The 26,068-nt window shown below is 43.3% G+C and overlaps 1 protein-coding gene across 2 annotated transcripts in view; it reads left to right on the forward strand.

Moving 5' to 3' along the window:
• OTUD4 (OTU deubiquitinase 4) overlaps positions 1-26,068 on the forward strand; it is a 2,240,995-nt gene that overhangs the window by 1,669,677 nt on the left and 545,250 nt on the right. The gene's annotated exons all lie outside the window — the stretch shown is intronic.

Below are 26,068 nucleotides of genomic sequence, written 5' to 3' on the forward strand. Positions count from 1 at the left end.
GTTGTCATGAGAAGTCATGCCTGGATGCGCTTGTGTGACTTTGCGGACCCCCTTCAAGTCTTCCTTTGTCAGTGCTCCCAGTGATGCTTCTTCTCTGTTTGGCCCAAAAGTTAAAGACCCATTAGCCAGGTGTGAGAAGGATGGAAAGACCATGTCTGCTGTAGGTGTATGTTTTTCCACTCCCGAACGATCCTGTACCAGGAACCAGAGAAGTGGAAAGATGTGGTTTAGGAAGTCCCAAGGGCCTTTTCGTGACACACACGGCAAGTTTTCCCCCCGGGGCAGAGGGGGGAACTCATCAGGAAGATGCCCCTCCCGTGGCAGAGAGGGCCCACATAATCAGGGCTCCTTGGATTACTTCTCTGGGCAGCCTATCAGCGCTACTGAAGAGCAGCCTGATTGCTTACTCTGGAAGCAGTTGGGGGATGATTCTCTCTGCACCACTTAGCCTGGCACTCAGTAACATCAGATTCCTGAGTGCAGAAGATAACTTCCAGAGGTTGCCACATCCCCTTCAACCTTTATCCAAGGCCACAAAGGTGAATTCCTGACTTTCCAACCAGTGAGAGGGAAGCAGCAGTGCAAGAAATTCGAAAGCAGCTCGAAAAAAAGTCAACTAAGTAGGATCTGGATTTTACTCAAGGTTCTTTTTAGTGCCAAAAAAGACATTGGATTGGAGGCCAAACTTAGACCTCAGCATCTTGAGCAAGTTTGTCGGACAGACAAAATTCCAGATGGTCACTGTTCAGTCTATCCTTCCATTTCTGGAAAAAGATGATTGGATGTGCTCAATACATCTTTAGGATGCTTATTACCACATAAAAATGGACAAACGCTCCAGAAGATATCTCTGCTTCCGGCTGGGAGCCAATCATTGCCAATTTCAAGCGATGGCCTTTGGTCTCTCCACAGCCCCAGAATGTTCACCAAATGTATAGTAACAGCTCACTTGAGACTGCAGGGATTCTGGGTATTTCCATATTTAGACGATTGACTCCTTACCGCCCCCCCACCAAGCGTCTACTGCTTCACACCTTGCAGTACACCCTACAACTGGCAGGGCTCTTAGGTATCTCTATAAACAAAGAGAAGTCAAAACTGGTACCCACTCAAAGCTTAGAATTCATTGGAGCAACATTTGACATTAGATCCTGTCTAGTCGCTCTTCCTTGCCACAGATTACAAAGGCTAAGGTCTCAGCTCCAAGCGATACTCTCTCAGGATAAAGTTCCAGCTTGCTTAGTCCTTCAACTACTAGGGACATTGGCAGCAACAATTACCCTAGTTCCCCTGGCGAGACTCCACATGAGGCTGCTTCAGTGGCTCCTAGTGTCACAGTGGTCTCTAGTAACACACCCCATGTGTCACTTAGACCGCATAACAATCCGTTGCAAGCAGGACCTGAATTGTTGGATGAAGCCAGATGAGGAGTTATGGAGTCGCCCCTTTTCACTCCCTCAGTCCAAGGCTGTAGTGACCACAGACTCATCCCTGTTGGGGTGGGGCATTTTCAGGGAAAGACAGTCCAAGGCACTTGGTCCCCCTTAGAGGCCAATTTGCATATCAACATCCTAGAACTGAGGGTGGTGCTCCAGGCGTTGCAAGCATTCCAGTCTGTCCTTCCATCGGGGACAATTGCTATCCAATCAGACTACATATTGGTCGTCTGGTATATCAACAAACAGGGAGGAACCAGATCCTACCCATTATGTCAGGAAGCCATGAGAGTATGGCAGTGGGCAATAGCCTCAAACCGCTTTCTGACAGCAACGCACATTCACAGGAATTCCAAAGTGATTGCAGACAAACTGAGCAGATGTATTCTCTTGCCTCACAAGTGGTCTCTCAATCCCATTGTAGCGACTAAGATTTTTAGTCGTTGAGGTCAGCCTTGATGCAATCTATTTGTATCTCCCATGAACCACAAATGCAGCAGCTTCTTTGCCCTAATCCCCACTTAGAGAGAGTCCCCGATGGATGTTCTTATACATGATTGGCCCCCAGGACTGCTTTATGTCTTTCCTTCTTTTCCCATGATACCACAGTTTCTAAAGAAAGTGCAATGGTTGAGAAGCAAAGTAATCCTCATTGCAAACTGTTGGCCTCCCAAGTCTGGTTCCCCTTTCTTCTAGTTCACCGCCGTGGACTCTGGACCCAACTCCAAGACTGCTGTCTCATCCACAGGTGCTGGTCCATCCCAACCTACCAAGTCTCAAGCTGACTGCTTGATGGTGCCTCCACTTCCAGTAATTGCCAGGCAGAATAATCTATCTTCCTCGGTACAAAAGATACTTCTGGCTTCCCATAAACCGTCCACCAGGAAAATTTATCATAGTAAGTGGAACAGATTTGTAATCTGGTCTCAAGAAAAAGGACTTGACCCCTTCTCAGCCCTGATTAGTAAAGTGTTGGAATATTTGTCAACCTTACTCCATTTAGGAGCCTCAGCTTCTACTATCAAAGTTCACTTAGCAGTTATTTCAAATTTCCATAATGGCTTCGACAATTTTTACTTAATATCTCACCATCTCTGCAAAACCTTCTTAAAGGGAGTCATGCATTTAAAACCACCTTTTAAAGAACCCATTGAACCTTGGAGTTTGACGCTAGTCCTACAAACTTTGATTTGCCAACCCTTTGAGCCAGCAGCCACCTGTGATATAAAATTCTTGTCTTGGAAGACTTTATTCCTGGTAGCCATCTTTGATCACCAGCTTTGGAAAGCAGTTCACTCGTTTGATGGCCGTCAGCTACAGATAAATACCCTTTGGGTTTTTTGTTATCTATTTCTTAACTTTTCAGACGTACATGTCAACTAGAAAGGGGAGGTGTTTTTGTGGAAGACTAATTCCACACAAGGACATGCATGATAAGTGTTTGTCTTGTCTAGGGGAGGTCCACGACCCCACGTCTTGCAACATTTGTAAATCGTTTGCGCCTAAAACTCTTCGTAGCCATCTGGCTGCTCTCAAACTCTGTCTTGAGAACCAGAGACTCTGGCGTCTGGCGGTAGGTATGGTGAGTGGGGTAGGTACTTCCGATGAGCCGCTTAGGAAGAAGGCCAAAAATGTTAGGCCCAACACCCATGCCGCACCTCAGGAGTCTGGTGAGACCCTCAAGGCAGATATTAGCCCAGGGTCCCATCGAACGTTTGTTTCTCAGTTTGAACCAGAAACCATAATGGAAGCCGGCCCAATGGAAATGCTGAGTACGTCCGGTGAGGTTGATCAGCCATCAGAACCTGATGGCGAGGAGGAACTACTGTTTGTGGCATCGGAGGGGCCTACCCCTGTTCTGCAATCTTCCCAGATTTCGGCCTCTAAATCGATCCATCCTTCAGCTCCTCTAAAGAGAAAGCCAACATTAAAACATACAGAACAGCAATCTGGCCCTGGATGGGAAGTTTACTCCCAAAATCTTTTCAGGGCATTCCAGGCCCTACAATCACAGGTACCTCCACCTGCTCCTACTCTTGTGCAGACCTTAGAAAAGTCAGAGGAAGAATAGTCCTCATCTGAAGACTCCCTTACTTACTGCTTTCAAATTGAATCCCTCAAGGACTTCATTACCCCTGAGGAAGTGATTATTTTAGTCCTGTATCTCCAGGGGAAGAGCTTTCTTTTGAGAGAGCACTTTGTGGCAAGCCTCAGATTTCTCAGAATCAAAAAAAAGAGGTATTTTGAATTACTACAGAAGGATCCACCCTCACCATCTGCAGTCCCTCCCTTGCTTCCAACCTTTTAAGATGCGTTTTTGGCTGCTTCACAGGCCTCTGACTCTCATCCCCCAGCTTTTAAACACCCAGACAGGTTCTGTAAAGTTCCTCAGGATACTCTGTTCCTGTTCAAGAACCCCCCCTGCAGTCATAGCAGTCTCAGCTGATAAATCCTCTAGACAACTGCCTTCTACCTCTTTATTCCCTACTGACAAGGACAGCAAGTTTATGGATAAACTAGGGGAGAAGGTCTATACTACTTCCACTCTTACCATCAGAGCCCTAAACTATCAAACCCACATGGCCAATTTTGTTCTTAGACACCCTTTCTAAGGCTTCTGCCCTCATACCTGATGTACCAGATTCGCCTGCTAAGACCCAACTAAACTCCCTTCTCTCCACTGCCTCACAGGTGACTAGTCATGCCATTAAGTGCAGTTACGATGCGGTGGAGGCCTACAGTTTCAGGCTCTGTATTGCGAAGATACTCCTGGGTGAGACTAAATCCTCTCCCTATGGATGTACAAACCAAGTTGTTGGATGCATCACTGGATAATAAGGTCCTTTTCGGGGAAACATCTGCAGAACTCCTCAAATCCCTGTGGGGAAAAGGAAAGGAGTTGCAAAAAGAAAAAGAAAAACATTTACTGGTCTCACCTATCCCTAGGTACCATATAAACTACTCTCAAAAGACTTCCATTTTTAGGAGACCGTAATCTCATTCTGCTCCACCACAGGCTAAAGGACGGAGGCAAACTAGGAAACATTCCACTCCTAGAACCCCTTTCTCCAGTAACCCTAGGTACCATAGAAACTGCCCTCAAAGGACTTCCTTTGTTAGGAGACGGTCATCTCATTCTGCTCCACCGCCGGCTAAAGGACGGAGGCAAACTAGGAAACATTCCACTCCTAGAACACCTTTCTCCAGTAATAACACTCCCTTTCTCCAGTAATAACACTCCCTTTCAGAGGCAGCCTGACCAAGACAGAACCCCTCAACTGTGACTCAAACCCACTACCTCTCTGCACCCCCCTCCCGTTCCTTTGCCTCACCCTATCTCTACACTCCTAGCAGAAGATCACCCCAGAAGTCTGGGTCCTCGCCATAATTAAAAAAGGTTATTTTATGACTTGGTGGGCTCTACCCCCATTCCAGGGAATATCCCAGCCCTCCTCTAGCCAGCTCCATCTTTTCCTTTCTATTCTGTATCAACTTCAGCCCAGGGCACCATAGAAAAGGTCCCACCACAGCAGGTAAACAAGGAATTTTACTCGAGCATGTTTTTGGTCCCAAGAAAAGATGGTCCTTGGAGACCAATTCTGGATTTGTCCGTATTCAACCTTTATATCAAGGTTCACACCTTTAGAATGCTTACCTTGTAGCTGCTGTTGCCCCTCATTCTTTTCCAGGCTTTTAGGATATCCCTGGATCTGAAAGACACCTACCATCACATTCCTATTCACCCCTGCTACAGGAAATGACTACATTTTTCAGTAGGTTCCTAGCATTTTCAATTTTCTGCATTACCTTTTGAGCTCTCCACAGCTCCCGGGGTGTTCATAAAGTGTCTATCACCAGTGATTGCCCACTGCAGAACACAGGGCATTCAAATATACCTGTATCTAGATGACCTGTTAATATTTCACCAGGACTTTCACACTCTACAACATCACCTACACCTGGTGACCAGAACCCAGGCAGACCTGGGGTTCACTGTGAACTACGAGAAGTCCCACCTGACCCCTACAAAAGGCCTAGTCTTTCTAGGGTGCAGGATAAGAACCGAAAAGATGGCAGCTTTCATTCTCTGCCAGAAGGTAAAAGACCTCACTCTTTACCTTCAGAAGCTTCTTTCTCTTCAAACACTTTTAGCCAGAGAAATCCTGGGAGTCCTGGGCCACATGGCATCCTTGATACCAATGCTTCTTCCGGCAAGGCTGCATATGAGGAATATCCAGTGGGTACTAAAATCTTGTTGGAGCCAACATTCTCATTCTCTGGATATCTCCCTCCCCTTACTACCATGCCTGAAAAAGGAGTTGGAATGGTGGAGTACAGCCATCAATCTCAACCAGGGCATACTCTTGCAGCTGCCCAAACCCTCACAGCAAATCTTCACAGATGCTTCAGACCTGGGTTGGGGGGCAGTGTTACAACACCTGCAAAAGCTAAGCACAGTGCAGGGGGAGTGGTCTCCACTCAGAGGGACCACACCAACATCAAAGAGATGAGGGCCATTTACTTAGCAGTACAATTCTTCCAACCGGTCCTCCTACCAGGCACCTTGAAAGTAGTCAGAGACAATATAACTGTCTTGTGGTACATAAACAAGCGGGGGGGGGGGGGCAAGGTCTTACCCTCTTTGCAGCCTAGCCATATACATTTGGTCTCTATCTTCTATTCTGCATATTCATCTGCAAGCAGTGTACATTCCTTTAGCAGAGAGTGCAGTGGCAGCCACTCGCAGCAGAACTCTTCTGCACCCTCTCACAGATGGATGCTTCACAGAGAGGTGTTCCTAGATATTATACACAAGTGGGGTATTCCTCAGGCAGACCCGTTTGCCTCTTCCCAGAACAGCCAAATGCCTCTGTTTTGTATGAGGGATCCACATCCCCAGGCCTGCAAAGTGGACGCCTTCTCTTTCTCTTGGGCGGGTATGTACCGTTATGCCTCCCCCCCCCCCCTTCACACTGATTCAGAAGATCCTCCTGAAGATTCAGAGGTACAGACACAAAAGTACTGCAGGTGGCTCCCTTTTGACCAAGACAGCACTGTTGTCCTCTTCACCTTTTAGCCAAGGGCAATCAGCACAGGTTACCCCACCATCTAGACCTACTCACACAAGACAGGGTGACCCTAATACACCCTCAGGTGAGCAATCTGAAGCTCACTTTATGGGCAATAGTGTTCTGATCCCCTTCAGGCACCTATACTCAGAGGACATACTCAATGTCCTGCAGGAGGCCAGGAAACCCAATACCAGGAGAAATTGTGACAAAATGGAAAAGATTCTCCAGGTGGTGTCATAAGGAAAAACAGGACTCTTTACTCATTGCTGTACCAATGGTCTTGTCTTACTTGTGTGAGCTTCAACACTCAGGAATAACATACTCTTTTGGCAAAGTCCACTCGTCTGCCAGTTTAGCTTGTCTTCCTTTGGTACCTACTCTGGCATCCAGAATAGAGGTTAAGCTCTTTCTAAAATAGGTCCTCCATATCAGACCCCCTCATAAGCCAAATCCCTCCTACATGGGACCTAAATTTTGAACTGGAAAAACTCACCTTACCTCAGTTTGAGCCAGCCCACTCTGCTTCACTGAAGCTATGTACCTAGAAAACAGTACTGCTGGTGGCCCTCACATCTGCCAGGAGGGTATCAGAAATTCAAGCCCTTATGCCCATCCCTCCTTACCTCATCTTACATAAAGACAGGGTTTCCCTCAGGACTAACCTTTCCTTCATGCCTAAGGTGGTTAATGAGCTGTCCTTGAATCAGACCATTAACCTTCCTGTCTTTTTCCCTCAACCTCTAAATTCCTCTGAAAGAACTCTTCATTCCCTAGACATCCACAGACAACTCGCATAAAATCTTGACAAGACTAAACCCATTAGATTGTCTGACCAGCTGTTTGTCTCATTTCACTCAAGGGCCTTTGAGAAGGCAGTCTGTAAACAGACCATCTCTTCATGATATCTAAGGATATCTCTGCATGCTACTCCTTTCATGGTAAAGCCCTATCTGAAAGCAGGATAGCTCATTCCACTAGGGCAGAGCTGCCTCCCTTCAGCTGCTTGGGTAGACTATGCTTCTGTCCTAGAAGCTGCTACCTGGTCATCAGTCCATACCTTTACCAGGCATTACAAACTAGATTTGGCTTCTAGGGCCAGAAGTAGGTTTGCTAGGTCCATTCTACATGGCCTTATAGACCAGAGACCTCATCCTCCCTCCCAGGATCATACCTCAAGCTTTGGTGCTCTCCCTACAGTTATGAATACTGCAACATGAGAATAGAAGGACATAAAATAGTTGTGTAAGAACTTCCCATAATCTTAAATATGTTCTTCTCTTCCATGGTGCAGTATTCAGTCCCACCCTCCTACCCTTTCTTCCTGTTTAGCCACCTGAGAGGACAGATTTCTCTCCATCTACCAAACCTCAGCGTCAGGCATATGCCTCCATGAAGCACCTCTTGGCCTGGTCTTACATGTGGGTCTGAAAAGCTTCCTCCTTCCACTTCATTGCTTCCAGAGGTACTACTGTATGCGGCAGTCCATTCTGAAGTTGGTACGTGCAGATGTCACCTTTATAGGCAACGTCAGAGCTAAACCTCCTTACTTGGTATTTCATCCGACTGTGGTCTCCTCAGAACCACCCGTCCTTCTTTTCTAAATCGCGCTTTGGAAGCAAACATCCAATCAATCCATTAACCTCCTTTTTCTCCCTAAATATGAAAAAAAAAGAAATATAAGCTACATTCACTAGATGTTCACACAGGCTTAGATTTTATTCTTTGATACAAAGGTCGCATGTACCCATGCTCCTAAGACTTTGTTATACTGGCCAGATGTTCGGTGCTGCAGACAGCAACCTCCCATACAGTTATGAATAGTGCATAATGGAAGAGAAGGGCATCTAAAGTTATGGTAAGTTGTTACACAACTATTCTTTACCATTGTTGGTAACCTTTCTTCCTTCCTTTACCTTGCTTTGAGGTATTTTTTTAGTTATACCATTGCTGGTATAAATCTTTCCTTCTAATTAGAACTGTTAAAAAAAATCTTTCCTTTTCTTCATTGTTCAGGCTTCGTGCCACGTGTTGTTCTCTTACAGTATTGACTGAAAAAATGACTGGCTTTAAAAAGTACACTTCATGTGGGCATAAGATCCCCAACTCCGATGCCCACGTGGAGCTTGTGCATTGTCTGGGCCTGGCACACTTGGACATCTCCTGATCCTTATCAGAGCCATAAGGAATAGGAGGAAAAAATAATACTAAAAGGCCTCCTCAGAATATTTTCGAGAGTTGGGATCCAGTGGCTTTGGATCAGAAGTATTTAACTGCTGCTACAGTTGAGTGAGATTTGTTTGCCTGAGGAAGCCTGGTTAGCCAAAAGTTTGTACTTGCAAAATTAAAAGTTATTACTGTTAAATGCTTTGGACTTCTTTGGTTCTTCCAGTCTGATGTGTTTTCCTGTGTTTTTTAGGTTTTTATGATTGTATTGTTTTTAGTGAAATACCACAAGATTTATCAGTGTGCTGACTGCTGTTTTTATAAGTTTTCAAAGCTGTCACTTCCCCATGGGGCTTCCGCATTAGACACCTCAGTACCAACTTCACCCCTTGGAGCGGAGAGTCAAGGAGGACCTTGGATTGTCTGTGCCGAGAGTCTCAACTCTGATTGGATTGTCTTCAGCTTCTGCTGGTCCTCCGCCTTCGAGGTGGTGGAGAGGGTTTTCTCTTGTAATAACAGCAGCTGATCCAGCCACTCATTAAAACTATTATGGTTGTAATCCAGTTCCAGTTGTAACCCCTCAGCCGTGCTCCAGTGGCAAAATACAAAGCAAAACTCAAAGCCAGTTGATAAAGGTCAGAGTAATACAAAATAAAATGCTCTAAGAAAATAAGTAAAACTCTGATTACACACTAAAAGAAAGGGTCATGTAGAATATAAATTATATAAATAAAAAGAAAGTAATGCCCTGGCCAAGCATTTATTGGAATGAGGTAGTGATCACTTATTCAGTTTTTTTGTGATGGAGCTGACTTCACTGAATGTGCGGGGTGGAGATGAGAATATTATAACAGAATGCTGTGAGCTACGTTGCATACTGCTTTTACAAGCACACCTTCCACCAGGATTGAATGGGATGATTTCATTGAAGCCAGTGTTGAAATCCTGCCCCTATGTCATTAAATTACACTTTTAGGGGCTTGGCCAATAGAGAACACTTGATTGGTTGAGTAATTCATGAGTCAGCTGACTACATGTGTTTCAATGATTGGACCTTGTTAGATTTTTAAATGTTCTTCCTTTAGTGGTTTTTATATGGTCTGAAGAAGTGGATTGAGTATCTGTGAAAACTTACTTTTACGTTTTCGTTTTTATTAAAATTTATAGTTCATTTTCAGCTGTGTTCGGAGTTTTATTTATTTTCTTAGAATATTTTATTTGTATTACTCTGACCTTTATTGCGTGGCTTTGAGCTTTGTTTTGTATATCTTGGTGGAAAAGCTGAACAGGACCATCCTGATGTCTCACGAGTGGTCTCTCAATCAATCAGTGGCCAGATATGATCTTCCCCAAATGGGGTCAACAGTTCTATAATCTATTCACCTCTCCCCTCAAAAACAAATGCAGCAGGTTCTTTGCCATAATTCCCCCTCAGGGAATTTACTGAGAGATGCTATGGTCCACGTTTGGTCCACCAGTCTCCTTTATGCTTACCCTCCCCTTTCGCTAATCTCCAAGTTTCTTCAAAAAGTGCTCTGGTTGAGGAGCTTCATTGGGACCTGACTTTGGTATTACAGACTTTGGTGCATTCACCTTTTGAACTTTCAGCTAAAGTAGACCTTATGTTTCTGTCTTGGAAAACTGTCTTTCTGGTCCAAGACAAGTATCTGAACTCCAAGCACTCTGTGTTTGATTTTTCACAAAAAGAGTACTACCTTATGCACTAATCCTTCCTTTCTACCAAAAGTTGCCTCTGAAACAAACATGAAACAAGTGATCAAGTTACCATTTTTCCCCAAATTTGACAGTGAAGAAGAATATACCCTTCATCTTGTAGATGTACATAGGCAACTTCATTTTTACCTTCACAGGACTAAGGAATTTAGGAAAGCTGATCAGTTGTCTCCTCTTCTAGTAGTAAGATGGGAAAACCAGTCTCAAAAACCATACTAGCCAAATGAATAACAGATTGTATTTCCTATGTTTATTCCTTGAGAGGCCTCACCTTACCAAGAGAACCAAAAGCACACACTATTACGTTGATGGTTACATCAGCTGCTTTTTGGGCTAGAGCCTCCCTTGATGACATTTGTGCAGCTGCCACATGGTCTAATGTTTGTATTTTTATTGCTCATTACAAATTGGACATCCTTTCCAGAAACAGAGCAGCATTCGGTTTTGCTGCTCTTCGGAACATTCTTCCATGAGAGCCACCCAAGGTTATTGTAACTGGAGACTGTGTCCCAATCATTGAGGAATGAATGAATGAAAGTGACATCAGATATGAAAGTTATGTACTCACCATAACTATGTGTCTGTGTTGTCCATTTTCATTCTTCCTCACCTTCCTCATCCATGTCTTTGGCAGAGGCCTAACAAAATTATTACTAGGAACCATAGTTCCTCTTTAAGCTCTTGATCTTTCAGCTATCACATTTCTGTCATATTAATGTTAAAGATACCTTGTTATGATATTGTATAATTGCAGCAAACTCGATCTGAGGTAACACAGTAGTCAGTAGCTCAAGAGTCTGATTGTAGAATCTAGAGAAAGTAGCAGAGTTGGATCCAAGGATCGGATCAGAACCCATTTGTTGAGGAAAACATGAAAATGGACAGTGCAGATGCATAGTTCACTTTTAATCTGATAATGTCAATCCTCATCTGTTATAGACTGATGGGTTACGGTTGCGGATCCGGTTGTTATATAGCTCACAACAGCCAAAAAATCAACCAGGTTGAGAAGCAAAGTAATCCTCATTGCATCCTTCTGGCCTCGACAAATTTGGTTTCCCTTCCTATGGCATCATCTAGTTCACTGTCCATGGAATCTGGACCCAGTTCCAGATCTTAGTCTCACCCTCCGGGACTAGTGCATCCCAATCTTCAAAGTCTCAAGCTCACTGCTTGGTTCTTCAATTCTGTTTGTCACCAGGCATAATGATATTCCATCCCCAGTATGAAGAATTTTTCTGGCATCCCATAAACCATCCACAAGGAAATCTCTACCTCAGTAAATAGAAAAGATTTTCAATCTAGCTGTGCAATAATGGCATTGACCCCTTTTCAGCCCTGGTAGAAAACGTCATTCTAGCTGCAATCTCTAACTTTCATAATGGTTTCGGAGAATTACCCTTAATTTCTCACAGACTATGTAAGGTCTTCCTCAAGGGAACTATCTGTTTAAGGCCTCCATTTAAAGATCCTCTACCATCTTGGGGCCTGACTGTTGTCTTGCAATCACTGGTACTTGTCCCCTTTGAACCAGCAGCAAATTGTGACTTAGTTCCCCTCTTGGAAAACTCTGCTACTTATAGCTTTAACCTCTGCAAGATGTTTCTGAATTGCAAGCATTATGTTCAGTGCCCCGTTACTTAATTTTCCATAAGGATATAAGGATAGAGTTACACTCAGGACCAATCCATCCATTCTTCTGAAGGTGGTCTCAGAGTCCAGCATTAATCAGACCATGGACTTACCTGTCTTCTTTCCAAATTTTTCCAATAGAGGTGAATATTGCTTACACCTGTTAGATGTTCACAGACAATTATATTTTTATCTTAACAAAAGTAAAGAATTCAGGAGATCAGTCCAGTTAGTTATTTGTCTCCTTTTCTGATGCAACATTAGGAAAATCTGTCTTTAAGATTACCTTATCAAAATGGTTAAGAGATAGCATGAATTTAATTTATAGCAGAATTTGAAGCTTTCAGTGCCTGTAAAGGCACATTCCACCTGATCTATGGCTACTTCAACTGTTTTACATTCTAAAGCTTCCATGAGTCAAGTATGCGCAGCAGCAACATGGGCTACTCCGCATACCTTTATTACTCATTACAAATTGGATTTGGTCTCCAAGGGAAGAGCCACCATTGGTTCTATGGTTCTCAGGAATATCCATCCATTAGGCCACCCAGGATCTAAAGTAGCTGGGGACTATGTCCCATCAGTTAAGAGTAGATGCAGATTGACAACATCAGATAAAGAAGTTGTTACCATAACATTCAATCTGTGTTGTCGATCTTTATCTATTCTTGACATCCCACCCTCCTTCCCCCTCCTGTGGATTCCTGGCGAATTGATCTTTTGTCCTGGGTTTTCTGTTAGGATACTTCTTGGACATGGCTTCTTCACTTTGGATTACTTTCCATCTATTATTCTAAAAGTCTGTAAACTCAATCTGAAGTAGTGTAGAGAGTGTCATTCTGGGTAGACTAATAGCTTGAGAGTTTTCTGGCTGGTGCGAGCTGTATAATGGCCGGATTGGTTCCAAGGATCAGAACCATAACCCATCAGTCAAGAAAAGATGATCAACAACACAGATGAAACTTTATGGTAAGACATAACTTCTTTTTTTTTTTGGTTGGATCATATGCTTGCTTAAATACATGCTAAAGAGAGTATTATATTCTAATATGAACCTGATAAGGGAAGAGTAGGGTGGGACAGTAGCTTCCTTGAAATGGAGGATATACATTTAGTAATTATTTGGACTAGGTAGAAGGATTTCCTAATGACATTTTATACGAACTAGTTGAAGGAATGTTCATTGTCAATAAATGTGTCTGTGTTTCTAATGGCAGTATCTCTTTTGATGGGGCACCATTTATATAGGTTCATAGGTAGGTACTAGGCTATTGGCCCTAGGGCCTATATAAGCCTAGCCAAAAAAATGTACCCTGGCTTTCGCCACCCAAGAAAATTATTTTCCTGTACCCCTGTCGAGCAGAGCCACAGAAGTGATCCCTGGGGTGAATTTCCCATTTCCCATCCAATCATCAAGATTTTTCTTGAAGAGTGCTAATGAGGAGCTCTGTTTGACATAGATAGGTAGTCTGTTCCAGAGTATGGGAAGTCTCTGGGACAGGAATCTATCCCTCCAGCATGTTATGTTTATTGTGGTGACAAGGTTTAGGTCCCTAGAGTGTGTAGCTCGGAGGGATTGGGATTTCTTTAAGTGGAGCATGTCCAACAGCTCTGGGTTTGACATAGCTTTGTATGTTGGGCAGAAATCGCCCCTGAGCAGGCAATATGCGATGGAGTAAAGCTGTAGTTTTTTGAGATATGGTAGTTATAGTGATGTTTTCATTTCCTCGACAGTACAATACTGTGATATATATATATATATATATATATATATATATATATATATATATATATATATATATATTTTTTTTTTTTTTTTTTCCATTGGCTATAAGCTTTAGTCCATGGAAAGAGGTTGGCTGATTCGACATCCTCGGATCTGACTAATAAAATGTTGGATCCAACTGTTAAGGATCCAATACTTTTGCCTAGGACCCAGTATTCCTCATCAGTCGATCCTGTGCCTTCTAGGCTGTCTTCCCCTTACTTAGAGCGATGCCTTGCAAAATCGCCTTCCCTGACATCATCTTGTTCATCTAGGAGTTTGATCGAAGAGGTTGTGGATCAAATGATGAGGAAGTTTCTCTTAGCACAGTTCCAGTTGGGTGCATTATTGGCACCTATTTTTTCGAGTCAAGTAGCCCATCCATCGACCACTCCTACAACTCACACTCCTTCTCTGATTCCTTTGTTTGCTTCAGAGTCCCTGGATCTGGGTCTTCTGGATCCATCAGGCTGAGATCCGAGGATAACTTTTTTGTTGGATCCAAAGCTGACCCTGAGTGCCCGGCTCTGACTTTTTCAGATCCAGAAGACTCTCGGAGCAAGAGCCTCCATGTCGGATCCAAGGTGTTGGAGTTGACTCTGAGGGCTTTGAAGACATCTCTCTGCTTTGGTGCTTTGGCACTGGATAGCTTGGCTCTGACTTCCTCCTCAGGGAAACTGATTTTGGGGCAGGAGGAGACAAAGGTCCAAAAGCCTGCCTTCTCAGCTCTGAGATCCTGTCTTTGCCTTCAAGGTTATGAAGGGGATTTTCTGTGCTTCAGCAGGACTGATGGATCCAACCCCTCATATTTCCAGTCCACATCCCAGATGTCTCTGCACTCAGAGACCCATCAGTCAGTGCCTCAAGGGCAGCCAGCCCAAGAGCTCCAGACTACCCAGCAAAGTATTATAGTCTCTTCTGATACCTCACCAGAACAACCCACTGAGGAGGTCCCTAGGAAGAGGAAGTGTAAGAGGAGGCACTTAGACGTTTTAGAAAAAAGGCAGTCACTGAGGATACAGACTTTGATGAAGGTGAAGGGTTCCCACAATCACCTCCAGAAGGCGTCTTATTAGGAGACATCCTTGAGATCCTGAAAACAGAGAGGTGGTTGGACTCCCAGCATCCATCACCTGAGGAGTCAGTATTTCTGGAGGCATTCGGAGCTGGCCCATCTACCTTCTGGGTTATTCTACCTGCCAACGATCTCATTGATTTAGTCTCTTGGGTGTGGAAGGAGCCTGACACAATTGAACTGATATCCAGAAGGCCAGATAGGATTCTAGCTCCACCTTCGGGGAAGGAAATACGGGCTAAAGGGGTGCCTGTGGATGCCATCGTTGTGGTGGTGGCCACCAAGAAGAAGCTTGCCGAATAGAATTACTCTCTTCATCCCCCTAACAGGGAGTCTAGGGTGATGGACAGGTTTGGGAAGCATGTCTATGCTTCAGTGACCTTTGTCAGTGGTTCGTTGAAGTATCTGGCACATTTTACAAGGTTACAAAATGATTTGATCAAAGAACTTTCAGCTTCCCTTTCAGGAACCGTTTCTGCAGAGGCCCAGTCATCTGTGGTTTCTTAGCTGGCACCCTTCAATCTAGTGCAAATTCATCCACTAGTCTCATTTTGCATGTATCCAAAGTTGCCACATGGGCAGCGGGTTCAGGCATTTCCATCAGGAGGCATGCCTGGATGTACTTATGTGATTTTGCAGAGCCCTTAAGTCCTCATTCATCAGTGCTGCCTTTGACGACACTTCCATTTTTGGCCCAAAATTGAAGGGCACGTTATCCAGGTGTGAGAATGATGGAAATAACTTCTCTGCAGTGGGTGTATGTTTTTCAAGGATCCTTTTCAAGGAATCAATGAGGTGGTCAGAAGATATGGTTCAGGAAGTTTCAGGGTCCTTTCCAAGACACACATGGAGAAAGTTTTCTCCTAGGGGCAGAGGGGGAGGCTGTAAAGGTCGACACCCCCCCCCCCCGGCAGTGGAGGCCCGCAAAATCAAGGGTCCGTAGATTCTTTTTCTGATAGACCGTACCAGCGCTCCTGAAAGGAGGCCCAATTGTCCACCTCTGGAGGCAGTCGAAGGTAGACTGTCCCTGTACCAGAGAGCCTGGCTAGACATAAGATATACTTGGGTGCAGAGTATCCATTTCCAGAGGTTATACAATTCCCTTTTTCCTTTCAGCTCCAACCTAATGAAAAATTCCCGATGTTCCACCCAGTCAGAGGAGAGAAGCAGCAATTCAAATGCAAAGGCTGCTAGAAAAATAGTCATCCAAGAGGTCCTGCCAGACCAGATAGAATCCAGAACTTACTCAGAATTCTTTTTAGTGCCAAAGAAAAAAAGGGACTGGAAACCAATTTTGGATCTCCGTAACCTGAACAAGTCAGTTCGACACACAAAGCTTTGGATGGTCACAGTTCATCCATTCTCGCTTTTCTGGGCAAGGATGACTGCATGTGCTCAATAGACCTTCAGAATGCATACTATCACATAAAGATGAATGGACAGGCTAGGAACCAGTCACTACCAGTTCAGAGCTCTGCCCTTTGGCCTCACCGCAGCCCCAGGATGTTCACCAAATGTATGGCAGTAGTAGCAGCTCACTTGAGACTTCAGGGATTCCGGGTCTTTCCATGTCTAGATGACTGGCTCATTACCACCCTGACCAGTCATCTGTTAAGGGCAAGAAATCAGGTACTCCAGATTTGCTGTCATCTGTGTTTCTTGAGGCTTTCAGAACCAGCTCAGCTATGTCCTGGGTGGTGTACTTCCTGCAGACGAAATGATGGATTTAATTCCATGTTGGGCTTGTAAGAATCTGGATACAATAAAAAGCATTCCTACAATGCCAGACAAATACCTAGTTGCACCCAAGGACCAATGCCCACTGGAGCAGGGGTCCTCATTTGATGCTTGATGGTTGCTTTAGCTACCAAAAAGGAGCTTGCTGAAGAAAGTTATTCTGCCCACCCCCATCCCCCCAGCAAGGAATCTAAGGCTTTGGACAGACTCTGGAAGTAAGTTTTTGCTTTACCAACCTTTGACCTGAGGTCGCTGAATTATCTGGCACACTTTACAAGGTTCCAGTGGGATTTCACTAAGGAACTTTTCAAATCCTCCTCAGGGTTCATATCATCAGAGGATAAAAAGACAGTCTTTTCACAACTGTCCACCCTTCAGTCCCTGTCAAATGGGTCCATGCAGCCGATTTCCCCCACTTCAGAAAGTAATTAGAGTATGGCACGTTCATGCTTGGATGCATCTTTGCAATTTTGTGGACCCCTTCAAGACATCCTTCATCAATGCACCCTTTGGTGGATCTACCTTATATGGACCCAAGGTTAAAGAGACCCTCTCCAGGAGTGAGCAGGATTGGAAAGTCCTGTCTGCCATAGGAGTACTTTTTTCTCCTCAGAGGACTTTTTCATGGAACCAGACCAGGGCTAGAAAGATGTGGTTCTGAAAATCACAAGGGGTTCCTGTGGACTCCTATAGAAATAGATTCCCCTGTGTCAGAGCAGGGAACTCTTAATGGTAAGTGTTACCCACACAGCAGAGGGGGCGCATAAAAGCAAGGCTTCAAAGGTCCTTTATCCAAGTAGCCTTTTCAGCACGTCTGAATGGTTACTCAACTACTGCACTCTGGAGGTGGTTGTAGAGGTACTTATCTGTGCAGCCAATAGCCTGGACATCCATCACAAAAGATGTCTGCATGCAGAAAATAATTACCAGAGGCTATTACATTCACTTTTCCTTTCTGCCCCCTTCACATTCAAGGAAGAATCAGGTATTTTGCTCCGATCACCCCAGAAGGGGATTCACCACCTATATATATATATATATATATATATATATATATATATATATATACACACACACACATATACATATAAAAATGTCTACTAATAGAGGAATCCAAGAGATCCCACCAAACCAGCCGGGGTTCAGAACTTACTAGAGATTTTTTTTTGGTGACAAAGAAAATCAGGGACCTCAGGACAATATTTGACCCAAGGCACTTGAACCAATTTGTCAAGCACTTTAAGTTCCAAATGTTCATGGTTCAGTCCATTTCCCTCTTTTGTGGAAGGATGATTGGATATGCTCGATAGATCTCCAGGACATGTACTATCACGTAAATATGGACAGATGGTCTAGGAGATAACTTTGCTTTTGGCTCAGTTCAGTTCATTGGTCTCACCACAGCCCCTCAGGTGTGTTTAACAAGTGTATGACAGTGGTTTCAGCTCACCTGAGATTGCTAGGATATTCTGGGTGTTTCCTTACCTTGATGACTGGCTTCTCAACACTCCCACCAGACATCTACTAACGCATGCCAGGGCACCTGTGCCATCTACGTGTACACCTGCTTTTCACAGTCAACTGCAACAAATCTCATTTCTCTCCTTCTGAAGTCCTGGAGCTCATAGCTGCTCATCTGGATACAGTTTATAAAGTGGCAAGAATCCCTCAATCCAGACTATTTATATTACAACATCAAGCAGCATGACTGTCGTCTCACCTCAATCCAGGCTGGTTCTTCAACTTCTCTCTTTGATGGCAGCTTCTGTAACCCTTTTATCTCTGGCAAGATTGTATATGAGGGTGCTGCCATGGACATTAGCAGCACAGTAGTCTATGAATCAACATCCCATGACCTTTCCTATTTGAATCACAAAGATCTGCAATTAACTTGTTTCCTGCTGGATTAATGCACCAGGCATATCTCAGGGCTGTCCATTTTTCCTACCTTTGCCCAAGGCCACAGAGAACATGAATGCTTCCCATTCATTACTTGGGACAGACAGTTCAAAGCATATGATCCCCCTTAGAACCCAACCTTAACATCAGTGTCCTAGAGATGAGTCCAGTTTTAGTGTTGCAGGCCTCTCAGGGCATTCTCCCTCTAGGGATTATTGCCATACAGACAGACATGGCAGTGGTCTGATACATCAACAAGCAGGGAGGAGTTTGCTGTTACCTCTTGTGTTGAGAACCAATGAGGGTGTGGCAGTGGGTGATCTCTTCCGACCACTTTCTTTTGATAATGCACTATTCTGGGGAAGTCTTACATTTCACTAGCTGGACTGAGCAGTTCTGTTGTACTGCATCATGAGTAGCCTTTCAATCCTTCAGTGGTGGAAAAGATTTTTCATCAGTGGGGCCAACCATGCTATAGTCTCTTCTCCTCTGCCCACAATTTCAAATGCAGCAGGTATTTTGCTCTGATCCCCCCCCTAGAGGAGGGTCCACAAATAGACGCTTAGATTAATGATTGGCATCCCCAATCGTCTTCATACTTATCCTCCCACTCCCTTCATATCCAAATTTATACAGAAGGCGTTGTCAACTGAAGAGCAAGGTGACCCTCTTTGCTCCATTCTAGCCTCAACAAGTGTGGTTCCCCTTCCTTTGGCTTCACCTAATATTCCTTCCTTGTTTTCTGGATCCCTCTCTAGGTCTGCTGTTTCACCTATCTGGACTACCTAACTCAAACATACAAGCCCTCAAGTTAGCCACATGGTTTCAGAATTACAAAACTCTGTCATAGACCACAAAACTTCTAAGAGAAACCAGACCAATGAGTTGTGCGAAACTGCCTTTATTCAGCAGTAAACTCCACTTAAAACAGACAGCAAGTAAGCACTTTCATCTGTGGTAAAAAAAGACTTCATCAGACAATTTTAAAAGTAGTCATACGACCTATATATAACTCTCTGATTGTCACATGATTCAGGGTTACTAGTTTACAAATTTAAAGAAACAATATCTCGGTGTTTAAGTACATTAGATAAATTTTAAAATCAGTATGTCGTACTTAAAACAAAGCTTAAATATAGCACTATTGCCCGTGATAGCCATCTATTATAACAATAACTCAAATAAACTTGTATCACCATTTATTAAATGTATGTTGATTTACTAAAAAAAAATAAATAAAATAAATGTGTGTGTATGTATGTATATCCATCTATATATATATATATATATATATATATATATATATATATATATATATATAGTATATATGTATATTTGTTTTTTTATGCCCATTTTCCATAGGTTTTCATTTCTAGTAGAGTATTGATGGTAATAATATTGTTGAGCCCAGAGGGTACTGTGGCATTCAAGTATATTTACCACCACAGCTCACATTGTTCAGGAGTAATTCCCCAAGGGCCCCCCTCATGGATTACATTCACCTATTCTACTGCCTCATGAGTAGCCTCTCAATTCTTCAGTGGCAGAACAGATTTTTCATTAGTGGGGCCAACCATGCTACATTCTCTTCTCCTCTGCCCACAGTTTCAAATGCAGCAGGTGTTTTGCTCTGATCCACCCCCACCCCCCCACTTGGCACCCCTGGTCCTCATGCTTATCCTCTTGCTCCCTTCATATCCAAATTTATACAGAAGGCTTGTCAACTGAAGAACAAGGTGACCCTCATTGCTCCATTCTGACCTCGACAGGTATGGTTCCTCTTCCCTTTATCTTCACCTAAAATACCTTCCTTTGTTTCTGGATCTCTCTCCAGATCTGCTGCTTCACCTGTCTGGACTACCTAACTCCGACATACAAGTGTTCATGTTAACCACATGGTTTCTCCACTTAATATGATGACTAGACAGTAAAGGCTTTCTTTGTAGGTTTTATGCATCATTATATCTTCCCACAAGGATTCATCTTGGAAGATGTACAAGAGCAAATGGAAATTATTCTCTGGGCCAATAAGAGACACCTGAATCACTTTTCAGCACCCATTCCACTGTTATTATTTTTTTGGCTTTCATTTCCCATAATGGAGCAAGTTAGCCCACAATCAAGGTACAGCTGGCTGTGATATCCAATTATCATTAAGGGAAAAGCTATTTGAAAGTTTGTCTCCAGGTTTTAACTCCACTTTCGGTGCAGTTTCAAAAGAAAATAGATTTGAAATTTTTGTCTTTGATTTAACATTTTTCTAGTCACTACTATATCAGCTAGATGAGCATCTGGACAGAGTTTTTCTTCACATCAACCCTCTTTTCTCCCAAAAGTAGCTTCAGAATTTACCTTTAACCAGTCGATCAATTTACCAGTTTTCTTCTCAAATTTCTCCAATAAATATGCTCCATTTGTTGGATGCTTACAAACAACTGAGATTCTGTCTCCATAACTTTCAGGAAATTAGAACAGTTTATTTCTTTTTTTCAAAAGCTAAATTGGAGCAGTATGTGTCTAAGTCATTTTAGCACAGTGGGTCACTGATTGCATTTCTCATGGTTAGAAGCAAAAAAATGGACTTTTGCCTAGACCACCATGAGCTCATTCCTTAAGGTCAGGCTCCACTTCCTCAGCTTTCTTATCCATTACTTCTATTGATGACATTTATGCTGCTGCTTGGTTCAGTACTCATGCTTTATAACCCATTGCAAGTTGGATACTATTTCTAGGAACAGAGCAACATTTGGCTCTGATGTATAATGATGCATCTGTCTCACCTGTTGTTATCCTTCCTCAACTAGCCACCCCTCCATTCCCCCTTCCATCAGTAGAAGATACTGCAATGGTTCCTGGTATGACCTGGACTCCTGGAGGTATAAGAAAAGAGAGGGATCCACTGTAATTTCAATTTTGTTTGACACAAAACAAGTCAAAAAAGAGAAAACAAGCAAACAACACAGCCGATGACATTTAGTGTACAAAATAAAATAAAGTTGAGCACTTTCGTATATACACTACTTCTTCAGACCAACTAACAAACACATTAAGCTACATCAATAAATAGGCAGATCAATTCAGGTCCAACCCTCATCACTGTTACCATAACAACTAATTAGTGTTTAAGCTTCCTTGAAAGCAAGTAAGGTTTAAGTGAAATATTATCATTCACACCAAAGCCTCTATCTGCCTGCAGGGTGGTGATCCATTTTAATCCGTTGTCCTCTGTTTTGTTAACAACACATCCTCCCCTAATACTCTTTGAAGTTTATTGTACCACTCTAAAGAGAAAAGTATGATTAATATTGGATGCAACATCTTTACTCCGTGCATTCATTCTAACCTTCCTTCTAATTTCACCCAGATGTTCAGAATTTTTTCCTTAAGACTATGATTGGTCTTTCCAACATAAAAACATGGGCAGTCCTTACAGGTGGCAAGATGCACCAGATCTTTACTTCTGAAATCAGCATAGAATCTGAATTCATGCTTAATATTGGTAGTGGGATGTACAAAGAATGGACTATCCATAATATGATCACAGGCCTTACAACTATGGGAAGGATAGGTACCTAGCCTAGAAGATTATGGTTATTAAACACATAAAGAATTATGTTTGAAGCAAAGTCTCTGCTTAAGATTCCTTGCATTTTTAAAATAGAAGCTTGGTTTCATCCCTACAATCTTTCTTAGCCCCTCATCGATCATTAAAATGGGCCAATTCCTTTTTATAATCATGCAAACATCCCTCACATTGTTAGAAAAGGTTAGTCATATTCTGGGTTGTCTGCAACTTATATGTTTAACAGTATCAGTCTTCTCCGTCCTTTCAGAAAAATAGGGCCTCCCTTGTGTTTCTCTCAGTTCCATAATCTCTGCGGCAGCACCATTAACTTCTTTATAACTATAGCCTCTCATAAAACTCAGTACTGAGGTTATCAAAAACATTTTGCAGACTATCATCATCAGTACATAACCTAGTTGCCCGCAGAAACTGTCATTTCAGTATCTTCTTGTATATATAATTTGAATGGGTGCTAGTCCGATGTAATTTACTATTCTTCCAACAAGACTTCCTATATAATTCGGTTCCACACTTACCATTGGCACACTTATAAACATGAACTTCAAGAAAATCTACAGATGTAGTAGAGGAAGAAACAGTAAACCTCAAAAAACCTGTACTACCATTAAGCCTTTGCACAAACTCATTGAGTTGCTCGTGTACCTTGCCACAGAATAAATACATCATCAGTAAATCTGCTGTAACAGACTAAACAGTCTAGGAATAGATTGCTAGCTGATATTGCCTTCTTCCCAATTGGCCATCACCATCTTGGGATAGCTGTAGGCACACACTGTTCCCATAGCTACGCCAAGTTTCTGCAGATAAACTTCACAATTAAATATAAAAACATTGATGTGATGTCCTATCTCTTCTTCATTCTTAACAGGTTAGGTTCAGATCCAAACATTGGATCTGACTTGGCCTAATATAAAAGCTCGAGGTCTTCCACTAGCTCGTGGCTAAACCTTATTTCCATCATACATTAGTAGAGCGCCCCAGATCTCATTTGCCGCTAAACAAGATTGGGTGCTCTTCCTAATGTCTCTGGCTAAGTAGATTTTTTTTTTCTTCATATTTGACAAAAATTGTTAGAAATATCTAACTGTGTTTATTCACTTTGATAATTACTAAAGTATATTTGTGTATGTTTTTGCTGGGTTCTTCCAGACTTTTCACTGCTGTTGGCCATCATTTCCCACAAGGCCTTTTTTCCCCTATTCGGCTTACAACTTAATTACTAAAAGCCCGTTTTAGTTAGAGGGCTTTCCTTTCTATTCTTTTCCTTTAACTCCTTAAGGCTAGTCCGTTTCAATTAGAGAGCTGCCTTTGTCCATTTAACTTAGAGGGCTTTCTCCGTTGTTGGACCTCGTATAAGTGTTTTCTTGCTGTTATCTTGTTATTATTGTTATAAAAAAAAAAAAAAAAAAAAGAGGTAGTAGAGTATATATTTACATATTGTATATCTGTTACTACTTAGTTGTTTTCCCTTTATTGTTGCTGACTATGTCTTCAAAGGATTCTAAGGAAGCTAAACCTTCTGGGTTTAAAAAATGTGTTAAATATGGTCAAACAATGTCTATTACTGACAACTGTACCATTTGCGTGTACTGTCTTGGAGCGGTTCACCTCCAAGAGTCCTGTGCCATCTGTCACTCTTTTAGCCACAGGGTATTGTTAGAGAGAAAACAAATTGATATTAAGAAGCCTATTAAAACAAAACCTTTTTCTGAAGCAATCAAAGAAGGTCAGGGTTCTTCAAAATCGGGCCAATCCCTTTCTTCAAAGTCGGACAAATCAGGGAAAAGGTCCTCATCTTCCAGTTGGGGCCATCTAAAAAATTGCCGTAATCATCATCTCTGGACCTGAATGCTGTCTGTTCTGAGAAGCCTACTACCTCAGTTCCTTCAATTTCAGTACCGATGGAATTTCATGTGCCGAGCTGGTCCCCTGAATTGGAACCAGTATCTCCCACTCCTAAGGTCTCCATTGCTACAGTCCTCCAGATCTCCTGCCCCCTCAACTCGATCTTCCAGGAGCCTGTCCGATGACTATGTGGATCATGTGGTGCAGAGGCTGTTAAGGACACTGGCGCTTGCCAAACTGTTGGATCCAACCCAGAGGGCTTTGGAACCGACAAAGCCCACCCTTTCAGCATCAATTCCTCCTTCGATCCGATCTCGAACCGTGGAGACAGAATGTCCAGAACTGATTGTAGTGGAACCATCAGAACTGAGACGTATCTCAAGCTCTTCAGATCTGAACATTGCTCCAATGTCCTCGGATCTCTAGGAGTCTAGGAGCTGACTCTCTCCAGTCAGGGCCAAAGAAGGGAGTCAGCCGAACTTGCCTCTCGGGGTACCCACTCTGGTGACCTCGGTTCCTACCTCAGCATCAGAGCCAACCCCCTTGGTTCCAGGAATTCCCTCAGGTTATTTGGAGCCGGGAGTTTCCTTGGATCAGGGGTGGGGGACTTTCAAGGTAATGAGGAGATTGCTGTCTCCGCAGACAGGTCCACTCTTGGGTCTGGACATTCTTCCCCCAAAGGCACCAGTGTCTGTCTTGGTACCACCGCATCCACAAGGATAAGGCGATCCTAGGCGTCAGGAAGTCCCTTGGAAGAGGTTATGTAAGAGGAAACATTTAGACTCCCCAGGGGAGTCCATCACATCGGATACAGACCTTTATGATTGTGTAGGGTCCCCACGGTCGCCTCCTGAGGATGTCTCTTTTGCGGACATCTTAGAAATACTAAAACAGAGGGGTGGTTGGAAGTCCATCAACCCTTCGGAGGAGGAGTCTGTATACCCAAAGGCTTTTGGATCTCACCTTTCCTCCACTTGGGTGTTTCTGCCTTTTGACAAATTAAAGGACCTAGTTCTCGAAAGGAGTGGGAGTCTCAAGATTCATTGGAACCTATTCCTCGGAGGCCAAATAAGTTTATCACCTCTCCAGTGGACAAAAGTTTTCTAACCAAAGGAGTCCCAGTAGAGGCTATGGTGGTGGTGGCAGCTACCAAGAAGGAACACTTGGACATCTTCTTCTGTCCATCTGCCAAACAGGGAGTCGCGTACGATGGACAGATATGGAAAGCACACTTTTTCTTCAGCGACTTTTGGGCTTAGATCGCTGAATTGTCTGACACATTTTACTAGACTTCAGAGTGATCTCCTGAAGGAGCTAGGAGGCACCTTCCAAGGTTCAGTAGCTGAAGGGGTATCAGAGAAAGTTTCCTATCCGCTCTCCACCTTAAATTGTGTGGTCAACTCCTCCATGAGACACATTTCTTATACAGCGGATGGAGCAAGCAGAGCAATCGGGTTCAAGAATTCCTCTAAGGAGACATTCCTGGATGCACTTGTGTGACTTTGCGGAGCTCTTTAAATCTTCTTTTGTAAACGCCCCCTTATTCCAGCCAAAAGTCAGAGACACTAACCAAGTGTGAAAAAGAAGGAAAGACTCTGTGCCATAGGAGTCTGCTTTGCCCTACCTACCAGACCTTGTCCAAAGGGTCAGAAAGGAAGAAAAATGTGGTTTTGAAAATCCCAGAGAGCTTTCCAGGACACACTTGGTGATTCTTCACCCAGAGGGGGAAGTAGTAATGGAAGATGCCGGCCACACTGCAGAGGGGTGCCGCAAAATCAGGGCTACAGGGAATCATTTCTTGGTAAGCCCTTTCAGTGCTCCTGAAGGGAGGCCCACCTGTCCATCTTTGGAGGCTGTTGGTGGCCACTTATCTTTGTACCTAAAAGCCTGGCTAACAATAACAAAAGACAAGTGGGTACAAAACATTGTATCCAGAGGGAACAGGCAACTCTAGAAATAGAAATGTTGCTGGACAAAAGAGCCATCCAAACCATCCCTGCAGACCAAATAGGATCTGGAACTTACGCAACATTATTTTTAGTTCCAAAGAAAACAGGGGACTGAAGACCCATCCTGGATCTCAGCAAATTAAACAAATCAATAAGAAAGTCAAAGTTCCAGATG

This window comes from Protopterus annectens, chromosome 2.part1 (genome assembly GCF_019279795.1).
Source record: "Protopterus annectens isolate FY-2018-M chromosome 2.part1, PAN1.0, whole genome shotgun sequence".
NCBI classification, from domain to species: domain Eukaryota; kingdom Metazoa; phylum Chordata; order Ceratodontiformes; family Protopteridae; genus Protopterus; species Protopterus annectens.